Raw genomic sequence first — 27,813 nt, 5'->3', positions numbered from 1 at the left:
ACCTCTGCTGTCTCGGGCTGATGTGGGCTCGTCTCCAAGGACAGATCCAGTCCCTTGGAGCCACCTCAGAAGCGTACCAAGCCCAAGGGACCCAGGCCCAAAACGCCTTGCACACAGCCCAGGAGAAGGTCCACCACCTCCGCGAGAAACTCATGGTTGGGCTGCAAGAAAACGCTCATCTTCGGCAATGCCTGGAAAGGCTCTGCCGGGAAACGGAGGGATGGAAGCAGAGAACGCGCGTCCTGAGGGGACAGAAAGATGTGCTGGCACGTTTACACACACGGAGCCGGCGGGTCCTGGAGGAGAAAGGGAGCCAGCTGCCATCTCTGGCTGAAAGCACCCTGAAGACCATCCATTGGCCTGAGCCCTGGGAGGCAGAGGGACCCCGAGTTGCGGACCATGACCACCCCCCGGCCCGGCGGCCGCAAGCCCGTCGGAAGCGTCTCATGGACCCTGGGCACGGCGAAGGGTCCCTGCAACGGCACGAAGAGCACATCGAGGCCATCTCCAGAAAACAGCCTGAAGACCATCCACTCAATGGAGAGCTGGCGGGACAAGTACAAAGGCTCCAAGCCGAGTGCGCGTCCTTGCAGGCGGACAACACGCAGCTGGAAAGGGAGATTCAGGAGCTTCGGCTCCAACTCAGGATGCTGCCTCAATTACATGAAGAGCACCTCAAGCTGCTCCTCAGAAGATCCATTGAGGAGGAGGCGCGTGGCCTCGCCTTCCAGAAGAAATGCCCCCAGGTGTTCAGGCGCCTGGGCTCTCTGTGTCAGCAGGGCAGAGTCTACAAGAAGCGAGCGGAAGACGTGGGCAGAGAGGTGGCCAGGACCGCTGTCTCTTACCAGAACGAGATCCTCTTCCATGAGACAAGAGCCCACGAAACAGGGATGGCAGCTCTGTGGGCGGAGAGACAGCTCCTGCAGCTCAGAAGGGAAAACGCGGCCATGAGACAAAGGCTGGCCCACCTCCACTTCGACCTCCAGCCTCGCCCCAGCAGGGCTGTGGCGCCTGCTGTGCCACACAGGGCCCACAGGTGCCCGCAAGTCCCCGGGCAACCCCTCGCTCCTCAGCTTCCCCAGGAAGCGGGACGCTCGCACCGGGAGGGCTCGGCCTTCCCCAGTCCCACCCAGGTTGGATGCCTTGGTCAGACAGACAGCTGGGTCGAAACACCCACCGCCACGCCGAGACCTACACCTGTGACATCGCCCTAGACAGGGACAGTGGATCTCTCCCTTTCCAGTCCAACTGCTCTCTTGAACTGATGCTCTCCCTCCTCCCAGTGACGTCTGCTGGCACCAGCGTGCCTCATCGGTATTGGCTCCGATAGGGCCCATATCATTTCGGAACCTTCTCAGGAATACCTGCATCTCGGGTTCCTGGGCCCTCACATTGAACGTGGATAAGGATTGTGTTTTGATTTCAATAAAAGGTCCCCTTTTCACTAAACCATTGTGGCCGTCTCACATTCATCCTTTCAACTCACAAAGCTTCCTTGAATAGGAGAGGAAGTGTGAGAAATTGGGGAAAGGAACTTCATCTTTCCCCTCATGCATCCTCACTGTGGTATGGTTTGGTTGTTTTTGTTTGTTTGTTTGTTTGATTGTTTGTTTTGGTTCCACAGATGCAAAAGTAGGCCAAATGAAGCCGCCAAACCCAAAACCGACCGATGCCTTCCCCTCCCTTTCTCCTGGCACCAGGGAGGCCTTCCCCAATCTGGCTCTGACCATCTGGGGGCTTCTGTGGAGAACTCCAAGCCTGGCTTCTTCCCTCCTCGGGGCACCTGCACTGGCCGTTCTGGCTGCTGGCCTCTCCCCATGGCTGGGGCCCTATCGTCCAGCCTCAGCTCAAAGGCCACCTCCTCCAGGACGCCTTCTCTGGCCACCATGCTGAAAGGGGTGGCCCTCCCTCACCCCCGGAGAACCTCCCTCTCACACAGGGCCTTCAGTGCACGGCTGCTGGCCAACATCACCCCCGCTGCTCTTTGCTGACGGCTTGAGCGCCTGTTGCGACAGGTCACCTCCAACTGGATGGCAGCCTGCAGCTCGGTGGGGCTGGGACCTTGTCAGGCTTGGGGGACCCCTTAGCCCAGCATGCAGGACAGAGGGTAGGTGGGAAACAGGCAGGGCCCAAATGGGTGGAGGAAGGTGGTTTGGAGAAGTGCTTGGACCCAGGGACTTCCGTCTCGACCCCAGGGCCTAGATGCGAGCACCAGGGCACACTGTGCTCCAGGTGGACCCAACACAACCAGGCCCACCTCAACAGGCCCTCCCCAAGTGCAGACCAGAAAGGAGAGCAGGGCTCTCCAGGCTGTGGTCCCCTGGGTCTTCTCAGGGGGTCCCAATCCTTCCCTCACCCCCACCACAGCCTGAATCCACCTTCCTCTCACAGCTCCGACCTCTGAGAAGAAAGCTCATGAACGGGATTAGAGTGGAATCCTTGGAGGGAAATGGAGAAGGCTCACGGTGACTCCTCCCTGAGACGATGTGCCTTTGTCTGGTGAGATGAAGTTAGGCTGTGTCAGATGGGAGCTTGTCCGTGTGTGTGTATGGGGCGTGTGTGTGTGTGTGTGTGTGGGTGGGTGGGTGGGTGTGTTTGTATGAGTGTGTGTGTGGATAGATGTGTTACATCACGGAGGTGGTGTATGGATACACGTATGCCTGTACCTACACTGAAAAGGCAATAAATACAATACATCATATGTATGTTAGGATGCCATATATATTCCTTTTCCCCAGGAGAAGTTCAGTGTCCTTTCCAAGCAAACCACTCTGCAGGCGACAAGCAGGAGCCTGACGGGACGCGGCACTTTTTTCTTTTCCGGCTGTACCTGCGGCATGCGGAAGTTTGGGGGCCAGAGGGAGTGTCCGAGCCGTATGTGCCGCCTAGGCCGGAGGTATCAAGAGCAACGCTGGACGCTGGACCCCCTGCTCTGGTCCAGGGATAGAACCAGCAATGCCACAGAGACACGCCAGATCGCGAACCCGCTCTGCCACAGCAGGAACACCTCATGACCTGTTTGCAGAGCAAGCCTACTTGGCCCCCCAAGGAAGGGCTCCATGACGTTCTGGCTGGGATGGCTCCTCAAAGGAGAGTCCAGAAGGCATGGGAGTCCACCCCCCAGCTTGTGTCCCAGTCACTCCCAGGGATGCACCAGAGGCTCCAGGTCCTGTGGTCAGGTGCGGAAATGCACACAAACCCACCCAACTCTCACAGCAGCCGTCTGTGTGTTACAATGGTTCCCGTTGGTCGCATGGGGAAACTGAGGCTGGGGGCCGTGACCCTGTCCTGGGAATCACGTCACTGGTGGGCAGCAAGGCCAGAAGGAGAGGACAGAAAGCCTGTCTCTGGACCCCATGCTCCAAACCAAGTCTCTCAAAGTGGGGTACCCGAGAAGCAGGATCATCCCCCCGCCCCCGCCTCGCAACTTGGGGTTGTCTGTGTTTGGGCCGACCCATGTCACCCGGAAGATCCCAGGCCAGAGGTCTTCCAAACCTGTGCCACAGGAGTCCCCGCTGTGGCTCAGCAGAAGGGAATCTGACTCGTAACCATGAGGGCATGGGGTCAATCCTTGGCATCGCTCAGTAGGCTGAGGAGCCAGCATTGCCGTGACCTGCGATTTGGGTCACGGACACGGCTCAGATCTGGCCTTGCTGTCCCTGTGGGGTCTGCCGGCGGACGCAGCTCTGATTCCACCCACAGGCTGGGAACTTCCAGGTGCCGTGGGTGTGGCCCTAAGAGGATTCAAAATAATCCAAAAACTCTGCACCACCCTAGCTAGGAACCAGAGCCACGGCAGTGACAACACCAGATCCTGAACCTGCGGAGCCGCCAGGCAACGGCGGGGTATCTGTTCCAAACGCAAGGTTTTCGGTCCTATACCAGATCCACAAACTCAGAAACCCTGGAGGCGGGTTCCAGCCCTCCGGGGCTGAGAAGGCCCTCTGCGGCATTCAGACTGGGGCTCACGTTTGGGAAGCATCACTGGAGTCCTTCCGAAGAGACACGGGTTTCTGAAGGGAACACACCTTACAGCTTCAGAGCCACGGACATGCTCAGATAGGAACCCAGCTCAACACAGCTCACGCAGGGCCAGCCACCATCTCCCCTGCAGGGCACTCCAGCGTGGCCTGAGGGGTCAGGGCGAGAAGCAAGGGGGAGAACGTGGGGACACGAGGAAGCCGCCCCTCCCCCCAAATCACCCTCCACCTCGAGGAAGACTGCAGCTCGTTTCAAGACAGTCGGGTCCAGGACGACGTTGCTGGCCAAAAGCCAACCGCTTTCCTCTCCACATGGATTTCTCTTTCTTTGGCCAGCCACACCTGTGGCCTGGGCAAGGTCCCAGGCCACAGCTGGGGCCTAGGCCACAGCCACACCAAGCCACCCCTGCGACCTCCATCACACCTTGAGGCAATGCCGGATCCGCCACCTACTGAGCCAGGCCAGGCACTGAGCCTGCGTCCTCAGAGACCATGTCAGCTCCTTAACCCCCTGAGCCACCAGGGCATCTCCACCCCTTTCCGCGTCCTCCCTCACTCTCGTTCCTGCTAGGGACTGCAGTGAGGGAAGAGTCATTCGGTGGGTGTGTCCCAAGGGCAAGACACGTCTAGGACAGCATGTTCTCATGCACCACCCTGGGAGGCGGAGCGTGTCATTGTCCCCATTGTGCAGACGGGGACACTGAGGCGCAGCAAGGTGAACAGGCCTGGTGTCATACAGCGAGCAAGCAGGTGGTGGAGCTTGGATGGGAACCCAGACCGGACAGGTGCAAAAGTCTGGATCATGCCCTTGCAACACAAGGCCTGTGGAGCTGAGGGGTACCCCCAGCCACAGCCCTTCGTCCCCGGGAGTCCTCTGACCAAGGCCGCGTGGAGTCCAAGCTCCCTCGGCATAGACACACACACATCAGCATGCCAGCGGTGAGCCAGGGGGCCTAAAACCCAAGGATGCCTCAGGCTCTGGACTTCGTCATTCATTTTGCTATGGAACAGTCCTTGTCTTTACAGCTCATCAAGCCAAAACCAAAAAGCCAGTTGGAAGACTCGGCTACCATTGGTGGGAAAGGAAACCAAAGAATACATTTATACCTCTGCCTATCCTTCCGTAAACTTCCTACATATGGAGTTCCTTAAAGATGCTGAAAAGGTATCTCTACCTAGGAAGATGCCAGGAAAAATGGGGCCAGGGCAACTCAGTTCTGGCAGGCCGGGCTTTTTCCTTCAAACTCCATTTTGGGACCTTTGACCTTTGTGGATCCATTGCCCGTGAAAAGAAAAAGGACAAGAAAGTCAAATCACTGGCTACTCGCTCATGCGGTGTCTTCTGAAAAAGCAACCCGTTTAAATGGTACAACCAGCCTCTCCACCAGTCTTTTGGACAACAGGCACCAGGGAGTTCCTTTTTTTTTTTTAATGGGAAACCACTGGCATGCCCACTGTCGCCAATTTCGTAGGAAAACATGTCCACACCTAACGTCTCTCTTCCTTTCCCTTGCCCGTGCGACACCTCGGTGCTAAGGCTTATTATGCACGAGTCCATCCATCTCTCTGTCCACCTCTTTCGCCATCCACACAGAGGGCACAGAGCACCCCTGCAGACTGACCCTTCGCCTTTCCGGGAGCAACGGTGCTCTCTGGTCCTGGTGGAGGATCTTCCCATTCTTGGGAGCAGTAGTTCGTTGCACGAACCACAACTTTTTCAAGAACCAATGGGGAGTGGGTCTTTCTCTTCTTTCTATCATGACCAATAAAGGCCACACTGTAGATCCCCGTGTCCACGGTGATAGCATGGCAATGGATATCATTCTTCGGATAAAATTCCCTCACTAACTTATGCCCTGGGCAAAGATGCAGAGATTCCGGACTTTGCTGCCTCAACACCAACAGGAGGCCTGGTGTATCTTTACAAAAAAGACAAAGCTGTGATCTTGACTTTTGAGGGCCTCACCCGTGGCATGGGGCAGTTCCTAGGCTAGGGGTCAATTCGGAGCTACACCTGCCGGCCTACGCCACGGCCACAGCCACGCAGGGTCCGAGACGCATCTGCAACCTCATCCGGAGCTCAAGGGTCCTTAACCCACTGAGCAAGGCCAGGGATCAGACCCGCTTCCTCATGGGCAGGACTTGGGTGCATTACTGCTGAGCCACAAGGGGAACTCCGTTTGGAGGACCTACCCTTGGGCACTGTTGGAAGTTGGACTATACGAATGGATGAGTTTCAGGAAAAACGAAGGCACCCTCCAGGTGGACAACGTCTGAGGTCGTCGCCTGTCTTGCCACCAGCCTGATCATTTTCCAGATGGGAAACCTGACAGCCAGCAGAGCCAGGGCACCGCCTGACCTTCGAGGTTGGCTCGCGGCCACATCCAGCTCCAGGCGGCCATCCGCCCTTGGCTCGCCCCAAAGGCACTGCTCAGGTGACATCACTGAGCAGGGGGCGGAGCCATCCGAGAGCAGGGCTTTCTAGAACCTGGCGGGCCTCCCCCTCCCCCAGCCCCAACGGCCATCTGCCCTGGTTGCCAGGCACCCGCGTGTTGGGGCGGCAGAGTTCCGTGGGGTCAGTTGTGGCCCACGGGCAGAGGCAGAGCTGTGGTGCCTGTGGGGCCGCAGAGGGCCTGCTCCCTGCCACCACAATGTTTGGGCTGCCGGCCCTGGAGCTCCTGGGCGACACTCTCCTGGTGGTGTCGGACACCTTGAGAGGAGTTCTGGGTCTCCTGGGGCTTCCCTGGGAGACCCCACTCTGGGCCGCTCTGCTGGTCTGGGTCGTCCAGAGCGGCCGTCCTTTCAGAAGAGGAGGAGAGCCGGCCGAGAGGGGTTCTGGCTGGGCTGAAGTCTACAGAAAGGCCGGGGGGAAGAACGGACGGAGGGCCCGAGGCCTTGAAGCCCTCCAGTCACCCGCTGTGGAGGCCAGCGCTCCCACGTTGCAATGCCTGTGCTTGGCGGCACTTCCTCCCATCCCCAACACGTCATCTCCCAACAGGCAAGGCTTCCTGGGAAAAGGACCGAAGAGCCAGCCCTCTCACCTCTGCTGTCTCGGGCTCATGTGGGCTCGTCTCCAAGGACAGATCCAGTCCCTTGGAGCCACCTCAGAAGCGTACCAAGCCCAAGGGACCCAGGCCCAAAATGCCTTGCACACAGCCCAGGAGAAGGTCCACCACCTCCGCGAGAAACTCATGGTTGGGCTGCAGGAAAACGCTCATCTTCGGCAATGCCTGGAAAGGCTCTGCCGGGAAACGGAGGGATGGAAGCAGAGAACGCGCGTCCTGAGGGGACAGAAAGATGTGCTGGCACGTTTACACACACGGAGCCGGCGGGTCCTGGAGGAGAAAGGGAGCCAGCTGCCATCTCTGGCTGAAAGCACCCTGAAGACCATCCATTGGCCTGAGCCCTGGGAGGCAGAGGGACCCCGAGTTGCGGACCATGACCACCCCCCGGCCCGGCGGCCGCAAGCCCGTCGGAAGCGTCTCATGGACCCTGGGCACGGCGAAGGGTCCCTGCAACGGCACGAAGAGCACATCGAGGCCATCTCCAGAAAACAGCCTGAAGACCATCCACTCAATGGAGAGCTGGCGGGACAAGTACAAAGGCTCCAAGCCGAGTGCGCGTCCTTGCAGGCGGACAACACGCAGCTGGAAAGGGAGATTCAGGAGCTTCGGCTCCAACTCAGGATGCTGCCTCAATTACATGAAGAGCACCTCAAGCTGCTCCTCAGAAGATCCATTGAGGAGGAGGCGCGTGGCCTCGCCTTCCAGAAGAAATGCCCCCAGGTGTTCAGGCGCCTGGGCTCTCTGTGTCAGCAGGGCAGAGTCTACAAGAAGCGAGCAGAAGACGTGGGCAGAGAGGTGGCCAGGACCGCTGTCTCTTACCAGAACGAGATCCTCTTCCATGAGACAAGAGCCCACGAAACAGGGATGGCAGCTCTGTGGGCGGAGAGACAGCTCCTGCAGCTCAGAAGGGAAAACGCGGCCATGAGACAAAGGCTGGCCCACCTCCACTTCGACCTCCAGCCTCGCCCCAGCAGGGCTGTGGCGCCTGCTGTGCCACACAGGGCCCACAGGTGCCCGCAAGTCCCCGGGCAACCCCTCGCTCCTCAGCTTCCCCAGGAAGCGGGACGCTCGCACCGGGAGGGCTCGGCCTTCCCCAGTCCCACCCAGGTTGGATGCCTTGGTCAGACAGACAGCTGGGTCGAAACACCCACCGCCACGCCGAGACCTACACCTGTGACATCGCCCTAGACAGGGACAGTGGATCTCTCCCTTTCCAGTCCAACTGCTCTCTTGAGCTGATGCTCTCCCTCCTCCCAGTGACGTCTGCTGGCACCAGCGTGCCTCATCGGTATTGGCTCCGATAGGGCCCATATCATTTCGGAACCTTCTCAGGAATACCTGCATCTCGGGTTCCTGGGCCCTCACATTGAACGTGGATAAGGATTGTGTTTTGATTTCAATAAAAGGTCCCCTTTTCACTAAACCATTGTGGCCGTCTCACATTCATCCTTTCAACTCACAAAGCTTCCTTGAATAGGAGAGGAAGTGTGAGAAATTGGGGAAAGGAACTTCATCTTTCCCCTCATGCATCCTCACTGTGGTATGGTTTGGTTGTTTTTGTTTGTTTGTTTGTTTGATTGTTTGTTTTGGTTTCACAGATGCAAAAGTAGGCCAAATGAAGCCGCCAAACCCAAAACCGACCGATGCCTTCCCCTCCCTTTCTCCTGGCACCAGGGAGGCCTTCCCCAATCTGGCTCTGACCATCTGGGGGCTTCTGTGGAGAACTCCAAGCCTGGCTTCTTCCCTCCTCGGGGCACCTGCACTGGCCGTTCTGGCTGCTGGCCTCTCCCCATGGCTGGGGCCCTATCGTCCAGCCTCAGCTCAAAGGCCACCTCCTCCAGGACGCCTTCTCTGGCCACCATGCTGAAAGGGGTGGCCCTCCCCCACCCCCGGAGAACCTCCCTCTCACACAGGGCCTTCAGTGCACGGCTGCTGGCCAACATCACCCCCGCTGCTCTTTGCTGACGGCTTGAGCGCCTGTTGCGACAGGTCACCTCCAACTGGATGGCAGCCTGCAGCTCGGTGGGGCTGGGACCTTGTCAGGCTTGGGGGACCCCTTAGCCCAGCATGCAGGACAGAGGGTAGGTGGGAAACAGGCAGGGCCCAAATGGGTGGAGGAAGGTGGTTTGGAGAAGTGCTTGGACCCAGGGACTTCCATCTCGACCCCAGGGCCTAGATGCGAGCACCAGGGCACACTGTGCTCCAGGTGGACCCAACACAACCAGGCCCACCTCAACAGGCCCTCCCCAAGTGCAGACCAGAAAGGAGAGCAGGGCTCTCCAGGCTGTGGTCCCCTGTGTCTTCTCAGGGGGTCCCAATCCTTCCCTCACCCCCACCACAGCCTGAATCCACCTTCCTCTCACAGCTCCGACCTCTGAGAAGAAAGCTCATGAACGGGATTAGAGTGGAATCCTTGGAGGGAAATGGAGAAGGCTCACGGTGACTCCTCCCTGAGACGATGTGCCTTTGTCTGGTGAGATGAAGTTAGGCTGTGTCAGATGGGAGCTTGTCTGTGTTTTTGTGTGTGTTTGTTTTTGTGTGTGTGTGAGTGTGTGTGTGTGTGTGTTGTGGATAGATGTATTACATCACAGAAGTGTATGGATACACGTATGCCTGTACCTACCTTGAAAAGGCAATAAATACAATACATCATATGTATGTTAGGATGCCATATATATTCCTTTTCCCCAGGAGAAGTTCAGTGTCCTTTCCAAGCAAACCACTCTGCAGTCAACAAGCAGGAGCCTGACGGGACGCGGCACTTTTTTCTTTTTCGGCTGTACCTGCGGCATGCGGAAGTTTGGGGGCCAGAGGGAGTGTCCGAGCCGTATGTGCCGCCTAGGCCGGAGGTATCAAGAGCAACGCTGGACGCTGGACCCCCTGCTCTGGTCCAGGGATAGAACCAGCAATGCCACAGAGACACGCCAGATCATGAACCCACTCTGCCACAGCAGGAACACCTCATGACCTGTTTGCAGAGCAAGCCTATTTGGCCCCCCAAGGAAGGGCTCCATGACGTTCTGGCTGGGATGGCTCCTCAAAGGAGAGTCCAGAAGGCATGGGAGTCCACCCCCCAGCTTGTGTCCCAGTCACTCCCAGGGATGCACCAGAGGCTCCAGGTCCTGTGGTCAGGTGCGGAAATGCACACAAACCCACCCAACTCTCACAGCAGCCATCTGTGTGTTACAATGGTTCCCGTTGGTCGCATGGGGATACAGATTCTTGGTAACCTGGTCCTGTCCAGAATTTATATAACCGGTGTGCAGAATGGCCAGAATGAGATGACAGAAAGCCTGTCTGTTGACTCCATGCTCCAAAAAATTTCTGTTATATTGGGGTGCCCAAGAAGCAGGATTAAACCCCCCCTCCCCCGCCTTCCAACTTGAGGTTATCTTCTTTGCTCCGATCCATGTCACCTAGAAGGTCTCAGTATAGAGAGGTCTTCCAAACCTGTGCCACATGAGTCCCCAGTCTGTCTCAGTAGAAGGGAATCTGACTCGTAACCATGAGGGCATGGAGTCAATCCTTGGCATTGCTCAGTAGGCTGAGGAGCCAGCATTGCTGTGACCTTCGATTTGGGTCTTGGTTATGTCACAGATCTGGCGTTGCTGTCCCTGCAGTGTCTGCCCACAGTTGCAGCTCTCATTCCCTCCACAGCCTGGGACCTTTTAAGTTCCCTGGGTGTGGCCCTAAGCGAGTGATTAAAAGTCCAAAATTCTGCACCACACTAGGAACAAGAGCCATGGCAGTGACAACACCAGATCCTGATTCTTCTGAGCCATCAGAGAACTGCTTTGCATCTGTTCACAGCAATATTTTTTTCGTCCTATTCCACATTCACAAAATCAGATATCCTTGGGCCTGTATCCTGATCCTCAGCACCAAAACCACGTGGACAGTTAATCCTTCGAAATGGCCCCTTGCATTGGTGCTCACCCAACCTCATTATTTGCCACTCACATTAGGACTCTTGCCCTCTGATCTTCTACCAGGTTTCATTCAAGGAAAGTGTCAGAAGGGCAAGGCTGAAGCACCAGTGACAGTGAAATCTATCACCTTACAGTACCATCGAGTGCTCCACATAACCATCCAACAAAAGGATTCAACAAGGTTCACACTACTCTACTGTAAAAGCCAACCAAGGAGCCAATGCACTTGGTCAATGATTCTAGCCCAACAGCTTTTACTATCTTCCTTGTTTCACTGAGGTATCTGGGGACTAAACCAGAAACCATCAGTAATTCATTCAGTTAGAGTAAGTATGTTACTGATCACACTTGCCAAACCCTAATTGAAAGATGAAAAAAAACCAGGATTCCTTCCCTCAGGATGCTGACCACTGAATAAAATGCGCGCACACACACACACACACACACACACACACACACACACACACACACACCCATGCACCATACACTTCAAGATAGGACTAAAGACCTGAGACAGCTACAAAGATGCTTCTACCAGAGATCATGATAAAAAAAGCAGTTGCTTATAAAGGGCACAACAGATTTTTTTCTCCTCTATCAGAACTGCTGATCCCGAAGAGCGTGGATTCATTTTTTTCTCACTCTATATCCCCCAGAACCTCTCACTGACCATTTTCCTTCTACGGACCTCAGGCTTTCTTGAATAATTGCTGAAAGGTGACCAAATGATGCCTCCCAGTCACCTTTATGGACCTCTCTTTTCTCTGCACACAGCTAAGATGTTGGCCACCCCACTGTTTCTTAAAATGCCATTCCCTACCCTCTCTCCCTCTTTCAGATGACCTGACACAAGCACTACCCCATCCCAACCTAGACCAAAATGCACCCCACTGGAAAACCTTAGGAAAGCTAACCCAAATATCACCAAAAACATATGAAAATGCACTGATTCCATACCTACATAAATATAGACAGACACACAGAAACACATAAGTAGACGCAATGTGGGAAAATAGCAAGCAAGTGCCAAAAGCCACAGACTTTTCCAAATGTGCCATCTAGGAATGAACTTCCTAAATGACCAATGTCCAAACACATAGCCAGCGAGGAAGTGAGCCAAACAACCAAGCACCAGGCAGCAAGCACCAACCTCAGAGGTCCAGACCTTCCCAAATTCGAGCCCATGCTGGGAATGCTTCTCATTGACTCTTTGGGGACACCCGCTTCCCAGAGAAATGACAGCCTGACCTGGATATGGGCTCCTGAGGAAAGTGGAGACAACCTACTTCATGAACTGACGTGCAGAGAGACAAGCAGACTATGAACTGACAACGACGAGACCAGGACACCAGCATCCAGGGAAGAAGAGAATCTGTGGAGGATTTCTGCTCAGGTACATCTGAAAAGGAGGCTTTGGGCACTCATGGGGCCCAGCCTGCCCATCCGCCAGACAGCCCTGGGATCCCAGAGGACCTGAAGATTGCCTCTGGCCAGGTTCAGTCCAGCCCAGGCTGCTGGGGTGCCCTGGGCCACCCTGAAGTGGGGTCAACTGCCGAGCAGGCACCACCCCATCCAAGATCAGCAGCCAGGGTGTCTCCTCTGAGCCCAGGGACTCCAGGAAACCAAAATGGACAAAAATATCTTGACACTGGTCCAACCAAAACATCTATAGCCCCATGGGGAAAAGGGAACAAACAGAAAAGGGCACAAGAAAGGCCAAGAGGCTGACTAACCTCCACAAAGGGACCTCACCTGACCTGGGACCAGGCAGGAGGCACCCAGTGGGGCTCCTGAGGATAGGAGGCCAAAATTCAGGCCCACTGGGGACGTGACAGCACTGCCAGCTGCCCAACTGCCACCCTGGGGGGTCCAAGAGAGATCCCTGCCAGCCAGAGGAGGGACCCAGGGCTAGAGGAGGCAACAGGAAGGCAGAGGAGACAGAAGGAGAGAAGGGAGTGGGCCCAAGCCCAACAGGGCAACACCCACAGGAGGAGAAGCCTGCCACACAAAGCAACCTAGGGAGGGGCCTGCTTACCTTGGTGACCCGCACAGGTTGACAATGCCTTGCTGCCAACTGGGGCCTGGGGAAGATAGGTGAGGGATGGTCAGCATCCTGGACCCCCAGCCAGGGCCCTTCCCAGGGTCCACCACCAGATGGGAGAGTGTGACTCGAACCCTCTCTGGCTCACACCTCTAGCTCTGGCTCCTGGGTGGGCAGACAGCAAGTGAGCCTTGTGACATGCCACACTTCTGGGTTCACTCAGCAGGAGACATGCACCTGCAAGCAGCACAGCCAGGAAGCAAAGGGGTGGGTCTAACAGCACAAAAGGAAAGCTCACAGGGGGTGGAACCAGGGCTCAGGACTCCTGCTGCCTTGGGCCTGTCTCCTGAACCTCAGCCCCAAAACCACTTGGATAGCCAATCCCTGGAAATGGTCCCTAGCATTGGTGCTCAACTAACCTCAACATCTGCAACACATATTCGGACTCTTGCCTTCTGATCATCTACCAGGTTTCATTTAAGGAAAGCCTAGGAAGGGGAAGGCTGAATCACCAACGACAGTGCAGTCAGTCACCTTACAGTACCATCAAGTGCCCCACATACCCATCAAACAAACAGAGTCTACATGGGTCACTCTACTCCATGGTCAAAGCCAACCAAGGAGCCAATGCACTTGATCAATGGTTCTAGCCCTACAGCGGAAGTTGTTTTTCTGTTTTGTTTGTGACCTTGGGGCCTAAATCGGCAACCATCAGTCAGTCGGTCATTCACCATAAGTGTTGTTTTATAGATCACTTGTGCCAAACACAGTCCACAAGTCAAAGATGAATGAAACCATGTTTCTGTCCCTCAGGAAGCTGACCACTGTCTACCACAAATAAAACCAAGAAATAAAATCATACATGCATGATACTGCTCAAGATGGGACTAAACCCTTGAGACAGCTACCTACATAGATACTGCTCCCATCATTCAGAAAAAAAGGAGTTGCTTACAGAAGGCACAACATATTTTTCACATCTAACAGAACTGCTGATCCAAGGAGCATGGGTTCCTTTTTTTCATACTTGCTCTCCCCCAGGATGTCCCACTCACCATTTTCCTTCCATGGACCTCAGACTCTAATGAATTCTTCCTAGAATGTGACTGATGGATCCCTCCGCATCCCCTTGATGGGCCTCTCTTTCCTCTGTACACAGCTTACATATTGGATGCCCCATTGTTTCAAGTGCGATCATCTCTCACCTTTCGTCTTTCCAATGACCTGACACAACCACTAACACCATCCCAACCAAGACCACAATGCACCCCATTGGAAAACCTTAGGAAAGTTAACACAAATTCCACCAAACATATATGAAAACCCACTGATTTCATACATACATACCTACATACATACATTCAGACATAAATAAATAGAATCAGTGCTTTAAAATATCCAGCAAGTTCCAAAAGCAACAGACTTTTCACAAAGTACCATCTACACAAAAACTTATTAAACGCTCCAATATGCAAACACTTAGCAGGCAAAGGAGCAAGCCAACCAACCAACCACCAACCATCAAACTCCGATTTCCACACTCTCCCAATTTAGAACACTGGGAAGAATTTTCAATGACGTTGGGGAAAACAGTGTCCCAAAGAAACCATATCCTGCCCAGGATATCAGCTCATGAGGAAAGTGGAGACCACCTCCTTCGTTCACTGATATGCAGAGATTCCAGCAGAATATTAACTGACAATGATGAGACTAGCAAACCAGGATCCACAGTAGAAGAGGATCTGTCATGGATTAATGCTCATGCTTTGTGTGCTAGGGGGGCCCACCCTACCCAGCCTGAAAACAGCCCCAAGAACCCAGGGGACCTGAAGCTCGTCCCCAGCCAGGTTCGGACCAGCCCAAGCTGCCTGGGTGACCTGTGCATCCACCTGCCTGTCTGGAGACACACCAGGCCTCCTGTATCCATCTTCGAGCTGAAAACCCATAGCTCATGTGTTAAGCTGATGTTCCTTTCCCTTGTTTTTACATATCTGTTAGAGGATTTTGATTTATGGTTACCTTGGGTTTCATATATGTTGATCTATATCAATGTCTAGTTGTTTTAAACTGATACTCATTGAAGTTCAAATAAGTTCTAAAAGATCTACTGTTTTATGCCCTCCCCCATATTTTCTGTTTTTGATGTCCTCTTTTCCATCTTCTTATCTGTCCCCTATTTGTCATAGGTGGAGTTGATTTTATAATTCTTTTCAAACATTCATAGCTTATTTAAGTTGTTTCATTCACAGACTTTAGTATGTTTCCTTCTTTCTTTTTTTTTTTTTTCTTTTTAGGGCTGTGAACACAGCATATGATTTGACACCAGAGCTGGGGGTGGAATCACAGCTGCAGCTTCTGGACCACACTACCGACACAGAAATGCAAGATCTGAGCCACATGTGTGACCCGTGCTGCAGCTTGTCCCTATACCAGATCCTTAACACAGTGAGGCTAGGAATTAACCATGAAGCCTCCTGGATATGAGCTGGGTTCTTAACCTGCTAAGCCACAATGGGAATTTCCATTTTTTGCCTTTAAAGTCGGATTTTCCCCTTGCTATCCATTCTTATCTATCTTTTGTCTTTTTTTGGAGCTATACCTGGGGCCTATGGCAGTTCCCAGGTTAGGGGCCAGTGGAGCTGTAGCTGCCAGCCTGCACCATAGCTCAGGGCAACACAAGGTCCTTAATCCACTGAGTGAGGCCAAGGAACAAGCCCATGTCCTCATGGATATGAGTCGGGTATGTTACCAATGAGCTGCAATGGGAACTCCCATTATTTCTTGTAGTTTTTTCTTTTTCACTGCAAGAAGACCTTTGAATATTTCTTATAATGTCAGTTGATGACTGATGAGCAGATATAGGGAGGGGTTAACATACTTGAAAAACATGGCAACCACATATCCAAACCAAACACTACATTCACCAAAACCAAAAAGAAGAGAAAACAACCCTAAAGTAAAAGGAAATCATCCAAGAAAGAAAGAAAGAAAAAGATAAGAAAGGAATGAAACAAAGTGAAGCACAAACTCAACTGGGACATGAGTTTTAAAACACAATAAATACATATTTTTCAATAATCACCTTAAATGTCAATGGACTGAATACTCCAATCAAAAGACAGTGGCAGACTGGATTAAAAAACAAAAAGCCTACAATATGCTGCCTCCAAGAGACACAACTGAGGGCAAAGACCCATATAAACTGAAAGTAAGGGAATGGAAAATGATATATCATGTGAATGGAAAAGACAAGGAAGCAAGTCTTTGTAACATTCACCTCAGACAAAGTAGGCTTTAAAACAAAGGCCATAAAGAAAAGCAAAGTAGGACACTAATGATAAAAGGAAAATGTAAGAGCATATTACAATCATCAATATATATGCCTCTAAAATAAGAGCACTCAAATACATAATTAATACTAACAAACATAAAAAGACAAATTGAGGGGGATACAGTAAGGTTAGAGGAGATTTTAACACCCCACTCACATCAATGCACAGGTCCTTGGGACTGAATATCAGTAAGCCAAACAAGATCTTCAATGACACAATAGAAACATTATGCTTAATGATATTTTCAGGACTTTACACCCAAATGTATACATTACATCCAAAACTATCAGAATATACATTCTTTTCAAGTGCATGTGGAATAGTCTCATGGACTCACTGCATATGGGGGCATATAACTGAAGTCAACAAATTTCAGAGTAAAGAAATTTTTTCAAGCATCTTCTCTGACCACATGGCATGAAACTAGAAATCAACCATAGGACAATAAAATAAGACTACATGGAGACTAAACAACATGCTACTAAACACACACAATGGGTCAGTGAGGAAATCGAAAGGGAATTTTAAACATACCTTGAGACAAATGACAGAGAAAACACAATCAGTCAAAATCTATGGGATGCTGCAAAAGCTGTTCTCAGAGGGAAGTTCACAACAATACAGTCCTTCCTCAAAGAAGAAGAAAATCATCTTCTACCTCCTAAAAGCATTAGAAAAAGAAGAACAAACAAAAAAGAAAGTCCTCAAAAGGAAGGAAATCATAAACATCAGAGAGGAAATCAAGACAATAGAGATTCAAAAAACAACAGCAAAAATTAAGAGAACCAACAGTGGTTCTTTGAAAGGGTAAAACAAAACTGACAAAACTCTGGACAGACTCACCAAGAGGAAAGAAACTCTTATCAACCCAGTGAGAAATGGAAAAGAAGACATCTCAACAGATACTACAGAAACACAAAAAACCAAAAGAGAATACGATGAACAATTAAAATGCCAACAAATTTGACAACCCAGAAGAAATGGACACTTGAGACACATGAATTCTCCCTATCAAGGAGAAATATATATGTTGAACAGAATTATCATCAAAAATGAAATCAAATATGTAAGAATAACATTCACTACAAGCAGAAGTTCAGGACATGATGGCTTCAGGAGCAAACTGTACCAAACATACAAAAAGGAATTTAGACCCATCCTTCTTAACATTCTCCAGAGGGTGCAAGAACAAGGAACACTCCCAAGGACATTCGATGAAGCCACCTTCACCCGCATAGCAAAACAAGACAATGACATTACCAAAAAGAAAAATTACAGGCCAGTATCTTTGATCCATCAAAACGCAAAAATTCTCAACAAAATTTTAGCCTACTGAATCCAACTACATATAAAAAAGATCATACACCATGACCATGTGGGATTCATCCCAAATTCACAAGGATGAGTAAGCATGTACAAAACATTCAATGTCATACACCACATTAAAAAAAAAAGGAGAGTTAAAAACCAGAAGAGAAGTTCGACAGCTACAGAAAAAGCATTTGAAAAAAATCCATCTTCCACTCATGATAAAAAAAACTCTAACCAATTTGAGTAAAGAGGGAATATGTCTTAACATAACAAAGGTATATTATCTTTATATCCAATAAAATCCTCAATGGGGAAAAGCTGAAAGCCTTCCACTAAAATATGGAACCAGACAAGGATGCCCACTCTAACCCCTTTTATTCAACCTAGTATTAACTCAAAGCCATGGTAAGCAAACAAACCAAAATGAAAGGGAATACGAGAGGTAAAACTCTGACTCTATGCAGATGACATGATAGCACAGAGCAAAAACCCTAAGGGTTCCACACAAAAGCTACTTGAACTGAATGACGGATTCAGCCAAGTTGCAGGACACAAACTATCACTCAGAAATTGGCTGCATTTTGGTATACTAACAATGAAATATTAGAAAAGGAATATAAAAATACAATGCCTTTTCTTTATTTATTTTTGTCTTTTGCCTATTCTTGAGCTGCTCCCACGGCATATGGAGGTTCCCAGGATAAGGGTCTAATTAGATTTGTAGCCATCGGACTATGCCAGAGCCACAGCAAAGCAGGATCTGAGCCACATCTGTGACACACACCACAGCTCATGGCAATGCTGGATCCTTAACCCACTGAGCAAGCCCAGGGAATGAACCTGCAACCTCACTGTTCCTAGTTGGATTCGTTAACCACTGTGCCATGATGGGAACTCCTACAAAGCCTTTTAAAATCAAGCCCGCCAACACTGAATACCTAGGAATAAACCTGACCAAGGAGGTAAAAGACTTTTATGCTGAGAACTATTAAACATTAATTAAGAAAAATAAAGAGGATACTTACAAATGGAAAGATATTCCATACACCTTGATTGGAAGAATTCATATTGTTAAAATGGCCACAGTACCCATAGCAATCTTCAGGGTTAATGCAATCCCTTGCCAATTACCCATGACATCTTTCACAGAACTAGAACAAATGATCTGAAAATTCACGTGGAACCATTAAAGACTGAGAATGGTCTACAAACAATTCTAAGGGAAAAACAACAACAACAACAACAACAACACACATCCAGATGCATAACTTTTCCAGACTTTAAACAATACCTCAAAGCTACAGTAATCAAGGCAGTGTGGTACTGGTAAAAAAAAAAAAAAAAGACATAGAGATGAATGGAACACAATAGAGAGCCCAGAAATTAACAAAGACACCTAAGGTCAATTCACTTCCAACAAAGAAGGCAAGAATACAAAATTGGAAAAAGACACTCTCTTCAGCAAGTGGTGCTGGGAAAACTGGAGAGCTAGGTGTAAATCAAGGAAAACACAACACACCCTTGCACTGTGCACAAAAGTAAACTCTAAATGGCTCAATGACTTAAAAGTAAGACAAAACACTCTAAAACACCTAGAAGAGAACATAGGCAAACATGCTCTGACAAATGTCCATACAAATATTTTCTTAGGCCAGTCTCTTAAGGTATTAATAGAAAGAGAAACAAAAATAGACCAATGGGACATAAGCAACTTGAGAAGCATTTGCACAGCAAAGGAAACCAAGACAAAATCAAAAAGACAACCTACAGAATGGGAGAAAATAGTTGCAAAGGCTGCAACTGACAAGGGCTTCATCTACAAAATATACCAACAACTCACAAACTCAACAGCAAAACAGCAAACAACCCAAGTTATTAATAACAGGCAGGAGACCTATATAGACATTTCTCCAGAGAAGACATGCAGATGCGCAATGGACATAGGAAAAATTGCTCAACATCACTACTATTAGAGAATGGCAAATAAAAAATGACAATGAGATACCAGCTCACACCAGTCAGAATGGCTACCATTTATAAAGAAGTCTACAAATCACAAATGCTGGAGAGGGTATGGATAGAAGAGAACCTGCCTACACTGTTGGTGGGAATGTAAATTGGTACACCCAGTATGGAAAATGGTATGGACATACTTCAGAAAACTAAATCTAGAACTACCATAGGATCCAGCAATCCCACTCCAGGCCATATCTGGACCAAGCTTTCATAAAAAAAGATAAATGTACCAATGTGTTCACTGCAGCACTATTCACAGTAGCCAAGACATAGGAACAACCTAAAAGCCCATCTACACATGAAAGGATTAAGAAGTGGTACTTATACACAATGGAATACTACTCAGCCACAAAAAGGAACTAAATAATGCCATTTGCAGCAAGAGGGATGGAACTAGAGACTCTCATACCAAGTGAAGAAGTCAGAAAGAGAAAGACAAATATCATATGGTATCACTTATGCCTGGAATCTAACATACGGCACAAATGAACCTACCTACAGAAAAGAAAAAAGTTCATAGACATACAGAAGAGACTTGTGGGTGCCAAGGAGGAGGGGGTGGGTGTGGGATGGCATGGGTCTTTGAGGTTAGTAGATGTCAACCATTGCCTTTGGAGTGGATAAGCAATGAGATCCTGTTGCATATCACAGGGAAATATATCCAACCACTTGTAATGGAACAGGAGGGTGGATGGTGTGAGAGCAGAAACTGACACAACATTGTAAATCAACTATAATACCTTTCAAAAAAGTTACATGCACCCATAAGCTCATGGCAACTTAATTGACAGTATCCAATATAAGGAGGTCAACAAAATCTCTACTGATTTGTGAATTCATTTGTGAAAGAGGTTGGGGGGGTAGAGAGAGTAGGGACATAAAAAGAATGAGAGACAAGGACAAAGCCAGAAAGAATGACAGAGAAAGAGTAGAGAGAAAGAGCACCGAGAGACAGGAAAGAAGGAACACAGGGAAAGGGGAGATAGTAGAACTCCCACAATTATCCTGAGCTGATCTATATGTTAGAACCCAGTCACCAGAGTCCATCCACTCTGGAAAGCTGAGGGTTACATGCGGATGGTTGAACTGGAAGCAAGAACGCCCTAGGAGCCATTGTGGGGGCAGCATGCCACAGAGGCTGAGAAGAGGCACTTGGACTTGAACCTAAATATATCAGGTGGACCTGGAAGGTTGTGTGCCAGAGGGGTGATCCCTGAATTTTATTGAATGTCAACCCTCCCATGGGGGGACTAGGAAATAAGAAGAAATGGGACTTTCTCTAGATCCTAGAGCAGACCCAGGCCTGTCTCTCTTGTATTTGGTCTATGCCAGCCCTTTAGGTCACCTTTCCTTCACCAAGTGTATACGTGAGCTCCATGGCATTACCAGCCCAGTGGGTTTTAAAGGCTCTGTCAGTTGTTCTCATTCTATGCACCTGATGGCTTCCATGGGAAGTAGAGGGTGGAATGACCTCCACTGCGCAGAGGGAGGATGGGGAGATGCTGAGAGGAATGTAGCTGGTCCAGGCTCACATGACTGGTAAGCAGGAGAAGCTGGGTCTTAAGCCAATTGTATCTTCAGAGTTGGGGCCCTGGTGGCACCCAGGCCTCTTAGAAATTTGGGGGTGGGCTGTGTGTGTGTCAATGGGCTGGGACTTGGCCTGCAGTCCAGGATGAGCAGTCAGCATCCCAGATATGTCACTGGGAATCATTCTGTGAGGAAGCCTGGGTAAGGAGACTCAGGCAGTGACCTCATGTCCCTGGCAAGAAAGGCCAAGAGAACTTACAATCTGGGTAACAAGGGACCCACACTCTAGACAAGACCCCTTCACAGTTGACTTCATTGGAGAACCTCAAGGGAACATGTGCTATTGTGGCCTTGGGGAAGCCATCCGTAACAGCTGGTTTCAATGGTTGTAGGCACTGGGTCAGGTCTCACTTGAGCTGCCTATGACCCTTTGCCCAGAGGAAACCAAAGGCCAAAACGGAGCCCAGGGGTAGGGAAGTCCAGGCTAGGCCACTACTCTGATCTCAGCTAGGTAGCCCTATCTGCCCTCCCAGTATGTGTGGAAGTGGGGGCAGGGAGGGTTGAGGAGGAGTGGGTCTGCCTCTAGGCTGATGATAGGTCAGAAGCCTGGTGAGCCAGTCATGTCCAAAGCCCAGGTCAAAGCTGGCTGCTTGAGGACATGGAGAGCTAGAGCAGCACCCTTCAGGCCAAGCTTTATCCCAAGACCTCTAGGAATACCTCTTTCTACCTGGGTGGATATCTGAACAGACACACATATGGACCTGATTTGGAGGAAGGTCATGTGGGCAAAAGCAGCAGTGAGGATGGTCAGGTGGGACTCTGATACCTCTGGGGTGGACTGACTGCTGGTCTTGTGGGTGCAGCTCCCCACACAAGAGCTTGGCGATGGTCTGGTTGAAGGGGAAACCCATTCTCTCTCTGTGAGTGAGGGGCTGGTGAGCCACACCACCACTGAGGGCCAGTTCACACCTGTGTCTGCATCTGCTCCTGCAGGAAACCCAGAGGCAAGACAGTATCCACAACTCCTGCAGGGGGAACATGCACCTGCTCCTGCAGGAGATCCACAGCAAGGTCAGGTTCCACAGCAACAAGAAGAAACTGCACCTGATGCTGCAAGAGACCCAGAGCCTGGTCAGGATTCCCAGCTCCTGCACGGAGAACCAGCACCTGTTCCTGCATTAGACCCTCAGCCCAGTGAGGATTGACCACCCCTCAAGAGAGAACATGCTCCTGGGCCTGCATGAGAACAAGATCCATGTCCAGAACTAATACCCCTGGTGGGTGAACCTAGAACTACTATTCCTCCTGTTCATGCACTGGTAGGAGCCACATCAGCAGTCACTGAGCCCATGGGCCAAACAGCTCTACCACTCCCATTGTCCGCTCTAGTTCCACACCATCGACCCTCTCACCAACCCGATCTTTACTTCATTCTACATGACATATTTTCTGTTTTTATTTATTTGATTCTCTTTCTTTCTTTTTGCTGTCATGTTATTCAGCTTCTATATATTTAAGTTCAAAATAAAACATTAGAAATAATAGTAATAATAATAAAATTTAAGTTTAAAATAACATTGAAGCATTTTCCATTTTAAATGGTGTCATTCAGATGCATTCCCAATGTGTGTCACCATCACCACTGTCTAGCTTCAGACTATTTCATTCCCCAAAATAAAACCAAAGCAGAGTCCCCATTCCCCCATCCCCCAGCCCCTGACAACTTCGAATCCTTCTTTCTCTGCATCTTTCCCTATTCTGGATGTTTCCTGGAATGAATCCATACAAACTCTGTCTTTCTCTCTCTGCCCACATATTTTAAGAGGGCAGAGAAGGCCTGAACATGCCTGTGCTCCAAAATCCTCTCAAAACAAATGTTCTAAGAAGAACCTGAGCAAACACATGCAATTCCAACAAGAGGCCATGCACATGGCTAGTCTCTGTTAGAGATGCCTGACCACTCAGAGGAGGACACACACAAATGTAAACATTATGGAGACAGCATTGGTTATCATCAATCTGGCAGGTTGTTTTTTGGGTGACCACCAGCCCAGGTGACAATGTGAGGATGCAGAGCACCCCAGGAGATCTCTGAGGGAATCATGAACAGTCCACTCTGGGAGAAAAGTGTGCAAGACCCAGCAAAGTCCCAGGGGTGTACCCCTTTCCTAGAATTGGGTTTCCTTAGAGTTGATCCCACTAAAATTTGTGCTCAAATCTTTAAACATGTCTTTTCATGTGAATCCATTACAGCATGAGTTCACACAGTAGGGGACTGGAAAGAACACAGATTTTTATGGGAGGGGATGGGATCCATGAATTCTGCTCCAATGAACAAATGAAGACTGTGCAGCTCACAAAGGGGGTGCTGAGTCTCAACCAGTTAACAGGGGATACACATTTTTTAAAAAAAATTTATATGCACCCCTATGCTCATGGCAGTAAATTGACAATATGCAATACATGGACATTATATGCCAAAAAAGCAGCCCTAAAGAGACAAAAACAAAACAAAATAAAATAAATAAAATAAAATAAAGTGGGGAAAGATACTCTCTTCAGCAAGTGGTACTGGGAAAACTGGAGTGCTGCATGTAAATCAATGAAACCAGAACACAACCTCACACCATACACAAAAATAAACTCAAAATGGCTTAATGACTTAAACCTAAGACAAGACACTATAAAATGCCTTGTAGAGAACACAGTCAAAACATTCTCTGACATCAACCATACAAATGTCTTCTTAGGTCATTCTCCCAAGGCAACAGACATAAAAACATAAATAAACCAATGGGACCTAATCAAATGGACAAGCTTTTGCACAGCAAAGGAAACCAGAAAAAAAAAAAAAAGAAAAGACAACCAAGAGAATGCGTGGAAGTAGTTTCAAATGGGGCAACTGACAAGGGCATAATATGGAAAATATACAAACATTTCATTACAACTCAACAGCAAAACAACCACTCAACTGAAAAACCATTAGAAGACCTCCACAGACATTTCTTCAAAGAAGACATATGGATGGCCAACAGGCACATGAAGAGTTGCTCAACATCACTAATGACTAGAGACATGCAAATCAAAACTAACATGAGGTACCACCTCACACCAATCAGAATGGCTAATACTTACAAGTCTACAAATCAGAAATGCTGGAGAGGGTGTGGAGAAAAGGGAACCCTCCTACACTTTTAGTGGGAATATACACTGTTACAATCAATATGGAAAACAGAGTGGATGTACCTCAGAAAACTAAACATGGAACTACCATATTATCAAGCAATCACACTCCTGGGCCTATCTCAGGACAAAACTTTCATTGAAAAAGATACATGCACCCCTGTATTCATTGCAGCATTATTCACAACAGCCAAGACATGGAAATAACCTAAGTGTCCATAGATAAATGAATGGATAAACAAGATGTAGTAAATACACATGATGGACTACTACTCAGCTATAAAAAGAAGAAAACAATGCCATCTGCAGCAACATGGATGCTCTCATACTAAGTGAAGGTAGTCCAAAAGAGAAAGACAAATTCCATATGATGTCACTTATATCTGGAATCTAATATATGGCACAAATGAACCCATCTACATAAAGAAACAAACCCATGGACAGGGAGGACAAACATGTGGTTGCCAAATAGTGGGGAGGGCACTGGATGGACTGGGAGTTTGGGGTTAGTAGATGCACTTGGAGTGGACAAGCAATGAGTCCCGCTGTATAGCAAATAGAACTACATCCAATCACTTGTGATGGAATATGATGGAGGATAATGTGAGCAAAAGAATGGATATATGTGTATTACTAGGCCACTGTGCTGTACAGCAGAAATTAACAGAACATGAGAAGTCAACTATCATTTAAATAATTTCTATAAAAAATAGATAACCAGGACATACTGTATAGTACAGAAAAATCTATTCTATACTGTGTGATGACCTACATGGGAATAGAATCTGAAAAAAATGGATATAAGAACATGTATAACTGATCTAAATTACTGGCCATCTGAAACTAACAACTCTGTAAGTTAACTATACTCAAATAAAAATTTTTAAAAAAAGACACAGAGTGGCTGAATGAATGGAAGACAAGACCCTTATCTATGCTGTCTATGAGAAACTCACTTTGGGCAAGAGGATAGAAAAAGCATTCCATGTATATGAAAATGAGAAGAAAGCTAGGATAGCAATATTTGTATCAGATAAAATATACTTTAAAACAATGACTCTAAGAGACAAAGAATGCCAACACATGGTGATTAGATCCATCCAAAATGAAGATATAGCTGTAAATACATAGGCAACCAACATAGGCCCACCTCAAAACACAAGGCAAAAACAATCAAACACAAATGGAAACCATGACGGTAACACAATAAAAGTAGGGGGCTTTAGGACCCCACTTACATCAATGGACAGATTACTCATAAAAAATCAATAAGGAAACCCTGGCCTTTAATGACACATTAGACACCCCCAAAATTAATACATATAAAATTTTCATTCAAAAGCAGAAGGACACATGATTTGACGTTGCATGCAAGAGAACCAGGAAAGTCAATGGTATAATGCAGTCCAAGTCTGAAGGCTGAGAACCAGTTAAGCCAATGCTGTAAATCTGAGCCCAAAGACTTGAGAATCTGAGATTCTGTGGGCCAGTGGTGGAAGTCCCGATCTGGTCTGAAGGCCTAAAAACCAGGAGCACCTATATCCAAGATAAGAGATGGAGGTCCCAGGTCATGACCCTAAGAAAATGTCTTCTTCACCTTTGTCTTCTATTTAGACTCTCATCAGGTTGGACTATGCCCACAAGCATTGCGGAGGGCAAACTTCTTTATTTCGTCTACTAATTCAAATGCTAATCTCTACCAGAAATACCCTCACAGACATACCAGAATTCTTTCACCAACTATTAGGGCATACCCTAGCCAGTCCAGTTGACATATACAATTAAGCATAATAGAAGTCCCATTTGGTTTTGCTTATTTTGACTCAAAGTATACCCTCCAAATTCCATAACCTAAGACACAGATTTGGGCAAAACAGCTTGCCACCTTAATCTTTCCAAAACATAGCCTGTAACTATAACACACAATTCAACATTTCAAAATGTCCTCTAAGTTCTAGGGCTGTGACTACTTATCTGTTCTTGCAATAAAAATATGAGAATTTGTTGGGCATTAGAGACTCTTCCCCACGAAATATGCATGATTCATATACACATACAAAGGAATGAAACTAGACTACTGTCTTACACCATATATAAAACATTAACACAAAATGGATTAAAGACACGAATGCAGAACCTGAAAACCTAAAATTGCTCAAAGATAGCACAGATGAACTCCTTGACACAGGTCTTGTCAATGATGTTTTGGGTCTGCCTCCAAAAGCAAAGGCAACAAAAGCTAAGATAAGCAAGGAGAGCTACATCAAACTAAAAAGCTTCTGCAGAGCAAAGGAACTCACCAACACAATTAAAAAGCAACCTACTGAATGGGAAAAGAATGTTTGCAAATCCTACATCTGATGAGGAGTTAATCTCCAAAATATATAAGAAACTCATCTGGCCCACACCAAAAAACTAAGGAATACAATTACAAATGAGACAGAGTAGTTATCTAACCCCTTCTCTTGAATGTGGGCTAGCATTACTAATTTCCCTTGAACAAACAGAATGTGACACTATGAGACTTACAAGGCCAGGTCAGAAAAGTCTATACAAATTCTGCCAGGCTCTCTCCATTGGAACATTCATTCTGAGATTCTTCAGCTCTCATGTAAGACGTTCAGTTGCCTGCAAGCCACCATGGTCAACTGAAAATTGTACAGAGACCATCTGGAAAGACAGACAGACAAACAGACACACACAAATATACAAACATACAGAGAGATAGAGCGATACCCACCCATGCAGCCCCACTATATCTGGAGTGGATAGACAAGGGAGGGTGTCAGATTCCTTCTTGCCAGGGGAAGTCTGAAGTGAGCAAGTGTTTAACATTAATACATTAAGGCTAGTACACAGGGCTGAAGGACAACAGGTTACATTTTTTTTTAAATTCTAAACTAAAGAGGACATTTACTACCACAAGTTACCTACAAAACAGACATCATTTACATAAGGATTTTGATAGAAAAATGTTTGAGTACACTGTGACATTTGCAAGAATTGCTGTGTCTTCAACTAATACTTCAAAGAAACTATATTTCTCCTAATCAAAATATCTATTATTTATCACAACCCATCTTTGGAAAAAGTGCATAATGTTTTGGGACCAATTCAATGTCATTACCCATATCCATGCCTGCTGATCAATTGCATGTGTGTGTCAAACACAATTACACACCATCCTAATTACAGACTGGGAGCGATGAAATAGGGCTCAGAGAACATGGGTCTACCCCTCATTTTTTATAAGAGGAAACTAAGGCCAGAGAGAGTGAGATATATCTGCACAGCACCACAGCCCCACAAATGTTCTTTCAATAATTCATACATAAAAAGTCAAACCTTTCGCTAGTGTAAGATTATGAAAATGAGCTTTGAAAGTCCATAGTGTTTATATATTTTAACTTTTTGAAATGAATATGGTAC

General features: G+C 48.3%; 1 long non-coding RNA gene across 3 annotated transcripts in view; it reads right to left on the bottom strand.

Moving 5' to 3' along the window:
- LOC102157759 (uncharacterized) overlaps positions 1-27,813 on the bottom strand; it is a 215,586-nt gene that overhangs the window by 129,539 nt on the left and 58,234 nt on the right. The window contains exon 5 of one of the 3 annotated variants that reach the window (XR_014840482.1): positions 7,865-7,939. The exons of the other annotated variants lie outside the window; for them this stretch is intronic. This is a non-coding gene — a long non-coding RNA (uncharacterized LOC102157759). Of the gene's footprint in view, positions 1-7,864; positions 7,940-27,813 lie in introns of those variants that run through there. 3 annotated transcript variants of the gene reach the window in all.

This window comes from Sus scrofa, chromosome 3 (assembly GCF_054392235.1).
Source record: "Sus scrofa isolate SSC_HxYL_T2T_F1_AM1 chromosome 3, Sscrofa_HxYL_maternal_Yorkshire_Landrace_v2.0, whole genome shotgun sequence".
NCBI classification, from domain to species: domain Eukaryota; kingdom Metazoa; phylum Chordata; class Mammalia; order Artiodactyla; family Suidae; genus Sus; species Sus scrofa.
The sequence above is the reverse complement of the archived record's forward strand: the minus strand, read 5'-3'. Positions and strand labels throughout refer to the sequence as shown.